The sequence below is a fragment of the Arachis hypogaea genome, chromosome 9, assembly GCF_003086295.3.
Source record: "Arachis hypogaea cultivar Tifrunner chromosome 9, arahy.Tifrunner.gnm2.J5K5, whole genome shotgun sequence".
Lineage (NCBI taxonomy): Eukaryota > Viridiplantae > Streptophyta > Magnoliopsida > Fabales > Fabaceae > Arachis > Arachis hypogaea.
In genome coordinates this window covers 47,766,536-47,781,607 of record NC_092044.1, presented here as the reverse complement: position 1 = coordinate 47,781,607, position 15,072 = coordinate 47,766,536, and positions in this window count along the sequence as shown.

The window sequence follows — 15,072 nt, the reverse complement described above, 5'->3', positions numbered from 1 at the left end:
TCACGTACAATGTTGGAGACAATTCTCATGTCACGTGTACGCGTGACCACCACATTTCACGTAGTACGTTGAAGATCTCACGTACAACGCAGCAAGCATGCGTACTGATGCACGAAAACCTGTCTGTAAAAAAATTTACACCGGCAAGTGTACCGGATTGTTGTCAAGTAAAAACTCACAGTAGAGTGAGGTCGAATTCCACAGGAATTGGTTGGTTGATCAACTTTAATTGGAGGGGTGTTTTAGTTGAACTAAGCAGATTTGAATTTGGAAGTGCAGAAAATTAAATGGTGGCAAAAGTAAATTGCATGGAATTGTAAATGACTAAGAGTAAATAACAGAAAATTAAAGTGCAGAATCGTAAATTGCAAGAAAATAAATGGGAATGGGGTGATTAAGCATGAAAGTAAATAGCAGAAAATAAAGAGAATGTGTAGATCAGAAACGGGGAGTTCATTGGGCTTAGGAGATGTTACATTCTCCGGATCAATTTCATTTTCATCTCTTCCTCAATCAATGCATTCATTAATCTTCTAAGCAATCTTAGGTGATTGGAGTCTAATGTCTGGGCTCACCAATCACTCTAAGCTTGAATAATTGCCTAATGTCTTAATTTAATTGCTCATGGGAAGAGATGAAGTATGGTCACTGATTATACCACACATATTCATAGATCAAAGTATTGGTAGGATTACATGTCACGATATCCATCCAACCCCCAACCCAATCCAATGTGAGAAAGCATTTCAAGCATGATTTTATGATTTCTCTCTCAAGTAAATCATAGAACCCAGATACATTCAATTTCTTGGTCAAGACAATTGGATGCTTGAATGTAGACCAAAAGCCTTCTAGTAAAATCAAGAGAAAAGAAAGAAGAAGAAGAATGAAAACTATTATTGATCCATTTAATTACAACAGAGCTCCCTAACCCAATATAAGGGGTTTAGTTGTTCATAGCTCTGGAAATGGAAAGCGAAATTCGAAAGTGCATTGCAACAAAACTAAAAATGAAGAGAAAGTAAATTGGGCAGAGTTACAGTACGCAATATGTCAAGCCCACCTTTCTAACGTAAACTCTAATCTATTTATACACTTTCTTCCTTCAATCTTCAAGTACTTGGACTGGGCCCTTTTGGCCTTTGTTGAAGCTAGTTAGAAGTGCCCTTTAGTGGCTTTGATGGAGACATTTTGGGACTTAACGTTCATACTTTGCATTGGTGCTTTTTGTATTGGAGTTTAATTGGCGTTGGAGTCCACGTTGGAGCTCAAATGTTGGGTCAAACATGGCCCAACAGGGCTGGGATGTTGTCCTAAAAGTTTAACTCAATGTTGGGCTCAACGTTGGACCCAACGTTTAAGCGGAAACGTTAGCCTACCCACGCATATGCGTGACCAACGCGTACGCGCCATATGCCCAAAAATCTTCATCCACGTGTACGCGTTGATGCACATTTTTCCAATCTCAAAACTCCAAATCCATCGCATACATTGGAGGTACGTTACCTCCAATGTTGGACCCCCAACGTTCCTTCCAACGTCGGCACCCCTTCACTCTTAACGTTGTAGCAACGTTAGAGCACCATATTTGGCTCCAACGTTGCATACCATAGTTGTAGTTGGAGGTCCAACTATAACTCCAACTATTGTCTTTTGAATGAGTAGTTAGAGTTGTAGTTGGAGGTCCAACTATAACTCCAACTATGGCCCCTTTTTAATATGTAGCTGGAGTTGTAGTTGGAGGTCCAACTATAACTCCAACTATGGTCTCTTGAATGAGTAGTTGGAGTTGTAGTTGGAGGTCCAACTATAACTCCAACTATGGCCTTCTTTATGCAACATTTGGGGTGAAGTTTGAGGTCCAACTTTGGGGCTCAAACGTTGCCTTCTTTAGTAGTTGGAGTTATAGTTAGAGGTCCAACTATAACTCCAACTATACACCTTTCTTGGCCAATGTTTGAGGCATAGTTGGAGCTCCAACTTTGCCTCCAATTATGCACCTCTTGAGCATAACATTTGAGGCAACGTTGGAGCACCAACTTTGGCTCAAACATTGCTTCCCTTTACTTCCTTCCAAGGCCTTCTTGTTGCTTCTTTGCCTTCTATTTCTTAGCTTCCTTTCCACATATCATCAACCAAACATTTGCATCAAAGTTTGCTATAATTCACAAGATCTTTACATCATTCAATCATCAAACAAAAGTTGCATAAAATCTTATGAAAAGCACATAAATAACCAAGTTTGCATGAATCAAGGTGTGCATGAAATCCTTATCCAAATACTTATTCATAGCTCATGAAAGTGCATAAAAACTAATGAAAACAAAAGAAAAAAGGGTAGTGAAACTAGCTTAGGATGCCTTGGCATCACGTACGCGTGGGCCACGCGTACGCACAAGAAGGAACTTTTGGGTACTCACGCGTATGTGTGAGGCACGCGTACGCATCATCAGATTTTCACGTCGTATGCAAAAATTACCACGTACAACACCAGGGCAGTTCCTAAGGCCAGAATGAGGAAAATTTGGCTCACGTACAACGTGGGCCACTTTGCATTGTACGTGAACCCACAAATACACTCCATGGCTATTTTTCTACTTCACGTACAACTTTATATGAGCCACGCACTACCTGGGCTCTACTACTTCTTCCAGAATCACAACCAAGACATTCTGTCCTTCAAAATTTCAGCTCAAGGATCAATCACATTAAAGCTGATAGTTATTAAAGATCACAAGCAATCAAGGAAGATATCTTCTCGGTGGAGAATAATTAGGAAAAGATTTGATTCCGTTTATATTTTAATTTGGTTTTGAAATTTGAATTTGAATTTGAATTCTGTTTTTTCTTTTAGGTTAGTATTTAGGAAGAGGGTTCTAATCTCTTCAAGGGATCTTGTCACTTTGAAATTTTAATTTCTTAAGGATTTCAAGAACATGCATGAGTTTCTAATTCTCCTCGATTAAGGTTAAAAGCTCTGATAGTTTTATGGATTAATTCTATAACTTTATCTATTTCTAATTTATGCAATTGATTCCTCTTTAAGAAACGGTTTTTGTTCTCCGTCTCAAAGGATTTGAATGTGTTTGGAAACAATTCTTCTCTAACTTGAATTTTCTTGATCTCTTGGAAAATTGATTAATTAAATTTAGCTTGAAAACCGATTCTCATAATTTATGAATTTTGAAACTGGATTGATAAGTGACATAGAATCAACCGGGTTAAACTCTTATTAATTGTGTGGTTTTATAAATCAGAAAGGTTCTTCAACTCTTTTCTTGATTAAGTGACTAAGGAATTAACGTTTAATTATGTTAAGGAGAAATTAAATCGCAAAGGGATTGGGGTTTAATTACTAATGATTTGCCATAAAAGAATCATTGTATGATTAGAATAGAAAGTGAAAGTTTTTATTCAGACAACTAACATCTCTGAAACCTTAACTTCCTCAATTATATATTTCCTCAATTCTCTGTCTACTTTGATTTCCGTTTTGTTTATTACTGTTTATGTTTCAAAGCTTTCAAAACCCTAATTTGCTAGTCTAACTAGATTGATCAATTCATTTGCTTGCTTAACTCGTTAATCCTCGTGGGATCGACCCTCATTCACCTGAGGTTACTACTTGATACGACCCTGTGCATTTGCCGGTGTTTTGTGGATTGTGAAATCCGCGATCAGGGGGTGTAGACAACACCACCCAACGCTCTATTGGACTGCACCCCAAGTTTTACCTCCTCTTACCTTAAATCACCTTTAACCTTTTATTGTTTACTACACAAACCCTAATTTTCCTTTCTACATCCACGTGACAAATCATAATCCCTCTCCCCACATTCCCACGGACCACCTTTGATCCCTCTGCCGCGATGTGCATTGTCTCTGACTGCCGTGGCTTCCCCCACTCACGATGGAAAAGAAACATCTAAAATCTACAAAAATATCTAAAACTATTTTAAAAATTGAAAATCATTTTAAAAATTTCAAAACATTTGAAATGTAACAAAAACAAACATCCAAAACATAATAAAAAAGAGATATCTGATAATTTTAAAAATTTTAAATCTAACAAAAAGAGACATTCAAAAAAATATTGAAAAAAGAACATCTAAAAGCTAAGGAAAAAACATCTAAAACTATTAAATAAATAATCCAAATCCAAAAAAATAGAAACATCTAAAACATAGAAAAAATTATCCAAAACTAGTAAAAAGAATAAGCAGAAATTTAGAAAAAAAATCCAAAACATATGAAAAAGAATCATCCAAAACAAGTAAAAAAGAATGACTGTGCACCATCGCGTCACTCCACGCACCTTCCTCTTGCAGCGGCGATGTGACGACAGGGAGGAGAAGACATGCGACAGTAGGTTATGTAGCTTAATCCTAATAATTCAAATTCAAAACCTAATTATTCTAATTAATTGAAATTCTGATTTTAATATTTAATTTTTTGGGTTGTTGTTTATGCTAGTTGCTCGTTGTATTGTCCCCATATCACTACAAGATTTATATATGTTTGTGGGTATTGTTTAAAGAGAGTTTTTAAAAACCTCCATGATATACTTTATATGTGACATTTTGATAAACTCCCACAAAATAATTAACAATAAAATCCCACTATTATCCATTACCATATAATTAAAACTCTTTCAAACTCCAAGAAAACACTCGAAGAGAAAGAACAGAGGGGTGAGAACTCACCGAAATCCTAAGCTTATGATAGACATATCTGATAAACAAAATTTTGTATGTCGATATAGAATTTAATAGTGAATACAATCGTGAGTATAGTCTAATTGACACTCAAATCTCGCATTAAATAATTCTACAATATACAATCGAGAGTATTAATCTCCCGAGTTGTCCTCTCTTGTAATTGCTATAGAATGCATGTTATTGATTAGGAAGCTTTTGTTGTGGTTTTTGAAGATTGATGTACTAGTTCAAGCTAGCAAAAGTGGACAACAAACAATCAATATTAAAGAATTTAGCCAAGGGTTAACATTGGAAGTTCTATCACTATAGTTTTCTTCAATAATGATAACAATTAAGTCTTGCTTCACTTAGTTGACCTCTAATTATAGAGGAGATTCAAGTGAAAGTAATTAGTTTCAGTCACAATTCCTAGCTTCACCCTAAGGGAGTCGAGCTTTAGTGCACTCCAAACCAATTAGCAATTCTTAATTCTCAATCAACAATTGACATCCACTATTCAAGTTTTTCTAATGGTTCAAACCCTAAGCCAAGTGAAAGACCTTTACTCCGTAACTAGTGTTGGCATTTTATCAAATATTTGGTGATCATTCATAAGAGGCATTATGAAATTGAAATGAAGAATTGAATTTAAGAGATCTAAAGCACACAATCATCAACAATTGAACAATTACAAGTAATGAATATGAAAGTACCTCAACTCACTAGTTCCAAATCCAAGTAACAAAGTCAAAGCTAGATCCAAGGTGAGAAGATCAAAGAACACAAATTGAGAAAAGGAGAAGAGTAGATCTACTAATTGCATCAAAATAAAAGTGTATTACAATGGATCTCACCAAGAAAATCAAAGGAGAATTCCAATGGAGAATGAAATCCTAGAGAGAGGTTAGAGGTTCTCTCTTTACCCAAAAGGTAACCAACTCTAGGAAAATATCTAAGAAAGTGTCCAAAATGAATAAATCCCCTAAACCCCTCAATCCTTGCCTTCTTAAGCTTTTTCCCACTAAAATTCTTCCCCAAAACAGGGTTTCTAACTGCCTCCACGCACTGGTCACGTGCCTCTTAAAAAATCACGTGTGGCAATCGGCGCGTACATACACAGCACGCGTACGCGTCCCTGGGGCATTTGCAATCTGCGCTCAGGCGTAATGTGTGCGGGTGCGTCCATGAGGATCAAGTCTTAGCCGCTAAACACGCCGGCTCGTAGCTTGACTCCTGGCTTTGGCTCTGGTGGCGCAAATCTGCGCGGACGCGCCATCTGCACGCGGGCGCCGCTATTGAAGTTTCCAAAGCTTAATTTTCCATGCTCCTTTCCTTTATGCATGCTCCCATTCTCTCCTCCAAGTCATCCATGCCCTGTAAACTCTGAAACCACTTAACACATGGGTCACGGTATCGAATGGTACTAGAGGAGGATTAAGAAAATATCTAATTTAGTGCAAAAGAAGCATGTTTTCATCCATAAGGCAAAATTGGGAAAGGAACACAAAATCATGTATTTTCATATGAATAAGAACGTAGGATCATTGATAAAACCCTCGAAATCACAACACCAAACTTAAATTGTTGCTTGTCCCCAAGCAACCAAAAATCAAATAGGATAAAAAGAAGAGAATATATTATAAATCTCAAAATATCAATGAATTTTAGTTCTAATTAGATGTGCGGGACTTGTAGCTTTTTGCTTCTGAACAGTTTTGGCATCTCACTTTATCCTTTAAAGTTTATAATGATTGGCATCTATAGGAACTCAGAGTTTAGATAGTGTTATTAATTCTCCTACTTAAGTATGTTGATTCTTGAACACAGCTACTTTTATGAGTCTTGGTCGTGGCCCTAAGCACTTCGTTTTTCAATATTACCACCAGATACATAAATGCCACAGACACATGACTGGGTGAACCTTTTCAGATTGTGACTCAGCTTTGCTAAAGTCCCCAGTTAGAGGTGTCCAGAGCTCTTAAGCACACTCTTTTTGCTTTGGATCACGACTTTAATCACTCAGTCTCAAGCTTTTCACTTGGACCTACATGCCACAAGCACATGGTTAGGGACAGCTTGATTTAGCTGCTTAGGCCTGGATTTTATTTCCTTAGACCCTCCTATCCATTGATGCTCAAAGCCTTGGATCCTTTTTACCCTTGCTTTTTGGTTTTAAGGGCTATTGGCTTTTTCTGCTTGCTTTTTCTTTTTCGTTTATATTTTTTTTCGCAAGCTTTTGTTATTCACTACTTTTTCTTGCTTTAAGAATCAATTTCATGATTTTTTAGATTATCAATAACATTTCTCTTGTTCATCATTCTTTCAAGAGCCAACAATTTTAACATTCATAAACAACAAGATAAAAAATAGGCACTGTTCAAGCATTCATTCAGAAAACAAAAAGTATTGTCACCACATCAATATAATTAAACTAATTTCAATGATGAATTCAAAACTTATGTACTTCTTGTTCTTTTGAATTAAAAACATTTTTCATTTAAGAAAGGTGAAGGATTCATGGAATTATTCATAGCCTTAAGACATAGTTACTAGACACTAATGATCATGTAATACAGACACAAACATAGACAAACATGAAGTTCAAAAACCGAAAAACAGAGAAATAAGAACAAGGAAGTTAAGGAATAAGTCCACCTTAGTGATGGTGGCACCTTCTCCTTGAAGGACCAATGGTGTTCTTGAGCTCCTCTATGTCTCTTCCATGCCTTTGTTGCTCCTTCCTCATAGCTCTTTGATCTTCTCTATTCTCATGGAGAATGATGGAGTGCTCTTGGTGTTCCACCCTTAATTGGTTCATATCATGACTCAATCCTTTTGGAGAAGTGTTGAGTTGTTCCTAATAGTTGTTTGTAGGAAAATGCATCCCTTGAGGCATTTCAGGAATTTCTTGATGATGAGCTTCCTCATCCGTCTCTTGAGATCCATGAATGGGCTCTCTTATTTGCTCCATCCTTTTCTTAGTGATGGGCTTGTCCTCTTCAATGAGGATGTCTCCTTCTATGACAACTCCAGCTAAGTAGCATAGATGGCAAATGAGATGAGGAAAACTAGCCTTGCCAAGGTGGAGGGCTTTTCGGCTACTTTGTAGAGTTCTAGAGAGATGACTTCATGAACTTCTACTTCCTCTCCAATCATGATGCTATGGATCATGATGGCCCGATCCACAGTTACTTCAGATCGGTTGCTAGTGGGGATGATGGAGCGTTGGATGAACTCCAACCATCCTCTAGCTACAGGCTTAAGGTCTAGTCTTCTCAATTGAACCAGCTTGCCTTTAGAGCCTCTTTTCCATTGAGCTCCTTCCACACATATGCCCATGAGGACTTGGTCCAACCTTTGATCAAAGTTGACCCTTCTAGTGTAGGGGCATGCGTCTTCTTGCATCATAGGCAAGTTGAACGCCAACCTTACATTTTCCGGACTGAAATCTAAGCATTTTCCCTGAACCATTGTAAGATAATTCTTTGGATTTGGGTTCATACTTTGATCATGGTTCCTAGTGATCCATGCATTGGCATAGAACTCTTGAACTATTAAGATTCTGACTTGTTGAATGGGGTTGGTAAGAACTTCCGAACCTCTTCTTTAGATCTCATGTTGGATCTCTGGATACTCATTTTTCTTGAGCATGAAAGGGACCTCAAGGATCACCTTCTTCTTGGGCATAACTTCATAGAAGTGGTCTTGATGGGCTTTTGAGATGAATCACTCCATCTCCCATGACTCGGAGGTGGAAGCTTTTGTCTTCCCTTTCCTCTTTCTAAAGGTTTCTCCGGCCTTAGGTGCCATCAATGGTTATGGAAAAACAAAAAATCTATGCTTTTACCACACCAAACTTAGAATGTTGCTGGTGCACGAAATTGTGATCATCAATGGCGCCATCAACATGGTACGCACAATTGTAATCTCAACTCTTTATCACAACTTCGTACAACTAACCAGCAAGTGCACTGGGTCGTCCAAGTAATAAACCTTACGCGAGTAAGGGTCGATCCCACGGAGATTGTTGGTATGAAGCAAGCTATGGTCATCTTGTAAATCTCAGTCAGACAGATTCAAATGGTTATAGATGATTTATGAATAAAGCATAAAATAAAGATAAAGATACTTATGTAATTCATTGGTGAGAATTTCAAATAAGCATATAGAGATGCTTTGTCCCTTCCGTCTCTCTGCTTTCCTACTGTCTTCATCCAATCCTTCTTAATCCTTTCCATGGCAAGCTGTATGTAGGGTTTCACCGTTGTCAGTGGCTACCTCCCATCCTCTCAGTGAAAATGTTCAATGCGCTCTGTCACAGCACGGCTATTCAGCTGTCGGTTCTCGATCATGTCGGAATAGAATCCAGTGATTCTTTTGCGTCTGTCACTAACGCCCCACAATCGCGGTTTGAAGCTCGTCACAGTCATTCAATCCTTGAATCCTACTCAGAATATCACAGACAAGGTTTAGACCTTCCGGATTCTCTTCAATGCCGCCATCAATTCTAGCTTATACCACGAAGATTCCGGTTAAGAAATCCAAGAGATAAACATTCAAGCCTTGTTTGCTTGTAGAACAGGAGTGGTTGTCAAGCACGCGTTCATAAGTGAGAATGATGATGAGTGGTGGACGAAATTGTGATCAATAATAATTCCAGGCACTGTTAGAGAATCTTTTTCTTTCCACAACTCCGTTCAACTTACCAGCAAGTGTACTGGGTCATCCAAGTAATACCTTACGTGAGTAAGGGTCGATCCCACAGAGATTGTTGGTATGAAGCAAGCTATGGTCACCTTGTAAATCTCAGTTAGGCAGATTAAATTGGTTTATGGTGAGTTCGAAAATTAATAAATAAATAGCAAATAAAAAGGATAGAAATACTTATGTAAAACAATAGTGGGGATTTCAGATAAGTGTGTGAAGATGCTGTGCTCTTCTCGTATCTCTATTTTCTTATTACATTCATCCAATTCTTCCTACTCCTTTCCATGGCAAGCTGTATGTAGGGCATCACCGTTGTCAATGGCTACATCCCATCCTCTCAGTGAAAACGTTCCTATGCTCTGTCACAGCATGACTAATCATCTGTCGGTTCTCAATCAGGTTGGAATAGAATCCCTTGATTCTTTTGCGCTTGTCATCACGCCCAGCCTTCAGGAGTTTGAAGCTCGTCACAGTCATTCAATCACAGAATCCTACTCGGAATACCACAGACAAGGTTTAGACTTTCTGGATCCTCATGAATGCCGCCATCTATCTAGCTTATACCACGAAGATTCTGTTGGGGAATCTAAGAGATATGCGCCCTGCCTAAAGTAGAACGGACGTGGTTGTCAATCACGCGCGTTCATAGGTGAGAATGATGATGAGTGTCACGGATCATCATCATTCATCAAAGTTAAGTATAACGTATATCTTGGAATAAGGATAGAAGAGAATTGAATAGAAAGTAATAATAATTGTATTGAAACTTGAGGTACAGCAGAGCTCCACACCCTTAATCTATGGTGTGTAGAAACTCCACTGTTGAAAATACATAAGTAAAAGGTTCAGGCATGGCCGAATGGCCAGCCCACTCCATGATCAAAGGACCGAATGATCAAAGACTAGAAAGTCAAAAGATTAAACTGTCAAAAGATGTCTAATACAATAGTAACTTATCCTATTTATACTACACTAGCTACTAGGGTTTACATGAGTAAGTATTTGATGCATAAATCCACTTCCGGGACCCACTTGGTGTATGTTTGGGCTGAGCTTGATCTATCCACGAGCTGAGGCTTCTCTTGGAGTTGAACTCCAAGTTATAACGTGTTTTGGGCGTTCAACTCCGGATCATGACGTTTTTCTGGCGTATAACTCCAGACAGCAGCATGTACTTGGCGTTCAACGCCAAGTTACGTCGTCAATTTCCGAATAAAGTATGGACTATTATATATTGCTGGAAAGCTCTGGATGTCTACTTTCCAACGCCATTGAGAGCGCGCCAATGGGAGTTCTGTAGCTCCAGAAAATCCATTTCGAGTGCAGGGAGGTCAGATTCCAACAGCATCAGCAGTCTTTTTGTCAGCCTTTTTCAGAGTTTTGCTCAAATCCCTCAATTTCAGTCAGAAATTACCTGAAATCACAGAAAAACACACAAACTCATAGTAAAGTCCAGAAATGTGAATTTAACATAAAAACTAATGAAAACATCCCTAAAAGTAGCTTGAACTTACTAAAAACAACCTAAAAACAATGCCAAAAAGCGTATAAAGTATCCGCTCATCACAACACCAAACTTAAATTGTTGCTTGTCCCCAAGCAACTGAAAATCAATTAGGATAAAAAGAAGAGAATATACTATAAATTCCAAAATATCAATGAATATTAATTATAATTAGATGAGCGGGACTTGTAGCTTTTTGCTTCTGAACAGTTTTGGCATCTCACTTTTTCCTTTGAAGTTTAGAATGATTGGCTTCTCTAGGAACTTAGAATTTCGGATAGTGTTATTGACTTTCCTAGTTAAGCATGTTGATTCTTGAACACAGCTACTTATGAGTCTTGGCCGTGGTCCTAAGCATTTTGTTTTCCAGTATTACCACCGGATACATAAATGCCACAGACACATGACTGGGTGAACCTTTTCAGATTGTGACTCAGCTTTGCTAGAGTCCCCAGTTAGAGGTGTCCAGAGCTCTTAAGCACACTCTTTTTGCTTTAGATCACGACTTTAACCACTCAGTCTCAAGCTTTTCACTTGGACCTTCATGACACAAGCACATGGTTAGGGATGTAGCCGCTTAGGCCTGGATTTTATTTCCATAGGCCCTCCTATCCATTGATGCTCAAAGCCTTGGATCCTTTTTACCCTTGCCTTTTGGTTTTAAGGGCTATTGGCTTTTTCTGCTTGCTTTTTCTTTTTCTTTCTATTTTTTTCGCCACTTCTTTTTTTTCGCAATCTTTTTACTTTTCACTGCTTTTTCTTGCTTCAAGAATCAATTTCATGATTTTTCAGATCATCAATAACATTTCTCTTTGTTCATCATTCTTTCAAGAGCCAACAGTTTTAACATTCATAAACAACAAGATAAAAAATATGCACTGTTCAATCATTCATTCAGAAAACAAAAAGTATTGTCACCACATCAATATAATTAAATTAAATTCAATGATAAATTCAAAATTCATGTACTTCTTGTTCTTTTGAATTAAAACATTTTTCATTTAAGAGAGGTGAAGGATTAATGGATTTTATTCATAGCTTTAAGACATGGTTACTACATACTAATGATCATGAAGTAGAGACACAAAACATAGATAAACACAACATTAAAAACCGAAAAATAGAAAGAAATAAGAACAAGGAACGAATCCACCTTAGTGGCATCTTCTTCTTGAAGGACCAACAATGTCCTTAAGCTCTTCTATGTCCCTTCCTTGCCTTTGTTGCTCCTCCCTCATTGCTCTTTGATCTTCTCTTATTTCTTAGAGAATGATGGAGTGCTCATGATGTTCCACCCTTAATTGTTCCACATTGTGGCTCAAATCTTCTAAGGAGGTGTTGAGTTGCTCCCAATAGTTGTTAGGAGGAAAGTGCATCCCTTGAGGAATCTCAGGGATTTGTTGATGATGAGCTTCCTCACGCATCTCTTGAGAACCGTGAATGGTCTCTCTTGCTTGCACCATCCTCTTCTTGGTGATGGGCTTATCCTCTTCAATGGGGATATCTCCTTCTATGATAACTCCAGCTGAGTAACACAGATGGCAAATAAGGTGAGGAAAAGCTAGCCTTGCCATGGTGGAGGACTTGTCGGCTATTTTGTAGAGTTCATTGGAGATGACCTCATGAACTTCTACTTCCTCTCCAATCATGATGCTATGAATCATGATGGCCCGATCCACAGTAACTTCAGATCGGTTGCTAGTAGGAATGATGGAGCGTTGAATGAACTCCAACCATCCTCTAGCCACAGGCTTGAGGTCCAGTCTTCTTAGTTGAACTGGCTTGCCTTTGGAGTCTATTCTCCATTGAGCTCCTTCCACACATATGTCCATTAGGACTTGGTCCAACCTTTGATTAAAGTTGACCCTTCTAGTGTAGGGGCGTTCATTTCCTTGCATCATGGGCAAGTGAAACGCCAACCTCACATTTTCCGGACTAAAATCTAAGTATTTCCCCCGAACCATTGTGAGATAATTCTTTGGATTCGGGTTCATACTTTGATCATGGTTCCTAGTGATCCATGCATTGGCATAGAACTCTTGAACCATTAAGATTCCGACTTGTTGCATGGGGTTGGTTAAGACTTCCCAACCTCTTCTTCGGATTTCATGTCGGATCTCCAGATACTCATTTTTCTTGAGCTTGAAAGGGACCTCAGGGATCACCTTGTTCTTTGCCACAACATCATAGAAGTGGTCTTGATGGCTTTTGAAGATGAATCTTTCCATCTCCCATGACTCGGAGGTGGAAGCTTTTGTCTTCCCTTTTCCTTTTTCGGCCTTAGGTGCCATTGATGGTAGTGGAAAACAAAAAAGATTGTGCTTTGACCACACACCAAACTTAAAATATTGCTCGTCCTCGAGCAATAGAAGAAAGAAGAGAAGAAGAAGAAGAAGAAGAGAATATGGTAGAGGGGAAGAGATGTAGGTTCGGCCTAGGTAAAGAAGAAGAGGTTGTGGTGTGTGAAAATGAAGTAGAATGGAAGGGTATATATAGGGAGAGGGGGTAGTGTTTGTTCGGCCATTTAGGGTGGGAATGGGTGGGAAAATGGTTTTGAATTTTGGAAGGTATGTGGGGTTTATGGGGAAGAGTGGATGGATGTGAGTGGTGAAGGGGGTGATTGGGAAGAGGAATTGAGGTGATTGGTGAAGAGTGTTGGGAAGTGTGATATGGGAAATACAAATCACAAAAATAGGATTAGGAGGTAAGGTGGGAATATAGTAGGTGGGGATCCTGTGGGGACCACAGATCCTGAGGTGATCCTGTGGGGCCTACAGATCCTGAGGTGTCAAGGAATTCCATCCCTGCACCAAATAGGCATGTAAAATGCCTTTGCACACCATTCTGGCATTTAAACACCCATTGGTGCACGTTCTGGGCATTCAACGCCCATGTAAAGCATGTTTCTGGCGTTGAACGCCAGTTTCATGCTTGTTACTGGCGTTCAGCGCCAGCTTTTCTTCTCTAGGCACATTCCTGGCGTTCAGCGCCAGAATGTTGCTTGTTTCTGGCGTTCAGCGCCAGGTTGATGCTCTGTTCTGGCGTTGAACGCCGGCCAGATGCATCTTACTGGCGTTGAACGCCAGCCTGTGCTTCCTCCAGGGTGCGAATTTTTTCCTTCTGCTGTTTTTGATTCTGTTTTTAATTTTTATGATTTTTTCGTGACTCCTCATGATCATGTACCTAATAAAACACAACATAACAATAAAATAAAAATTAGATAAATAAAATTGGGTTGCCTCCCAACAAGCGCTTATTTAGTGTCAATAGCTTGACAGTGGCTCTCATGGAGCCACAAAGGTGATCAGGTCAATGTTGTATAGTCCCAACACTAAACTTAGAGTTTGGATATGGGATCTTAACACCAAACTTAGAGTTTGGTTGTGGCCTCACAACACCAAACTTAGAGTTTGACTGTGGGGGCTCTTCTTGACTCTGAACTGAGAGAAGCTCTTCATGCTTACTCTCTTTTGTCACAGAGGGATGGCCTTGTGCCTTAAACACAAGGTAGTCCCCATTCAATTGAAGGACTAATTCACCTCTGTTGACATCTATTACAGCTTCTGCTGTGGCTAGGAAAGGTCTTCCAAGGATGATGCATTCATCCTCTTCCTTCCTAGTGTCTAAGATTATGAAATCAGCAGGGATGTAAAGGCCTTCAACCTTTACTAAAACGTCCTCCACTACTCCATAAGCTTGTCTCAATGATTTGTCTGCCAATTGTAATGAGAACAAGGCAGGTTGTACCTCAATGATCCCAGCTTCTCCATTACAGAGAGTGGCATAAGATTTATCCCTGACCCCAGGTGACCCAGAGCTTTTTCAAAGGTCATGGTGCCTATGGTACAAGGTATTAAGAACTTGCCAGGATCTTGTTTCTTTTGAGGTAGAGTTTGCTGAATCCAGGTATCTAGTTCATTAATGAGCAAGGGAGGTTCACTTTCCCAAGTCTCATTACCAAACAACTTGGCATTCAGCTTCATGATAGCTCCTAAATATTGAGCAACTTGCTCTCCAGTCACATCTTCATCCTCTTCAGAGGAAGAATAGTCTTCAGAGCTCATGAATGGCAGAAGGAGATTTAATGGAATCTCTATGGTCTCTATATGAGCCTCAGATTCCTTTGGATCCTTAATAGGAAACTCCTTCTTGCTTGAAGGACGT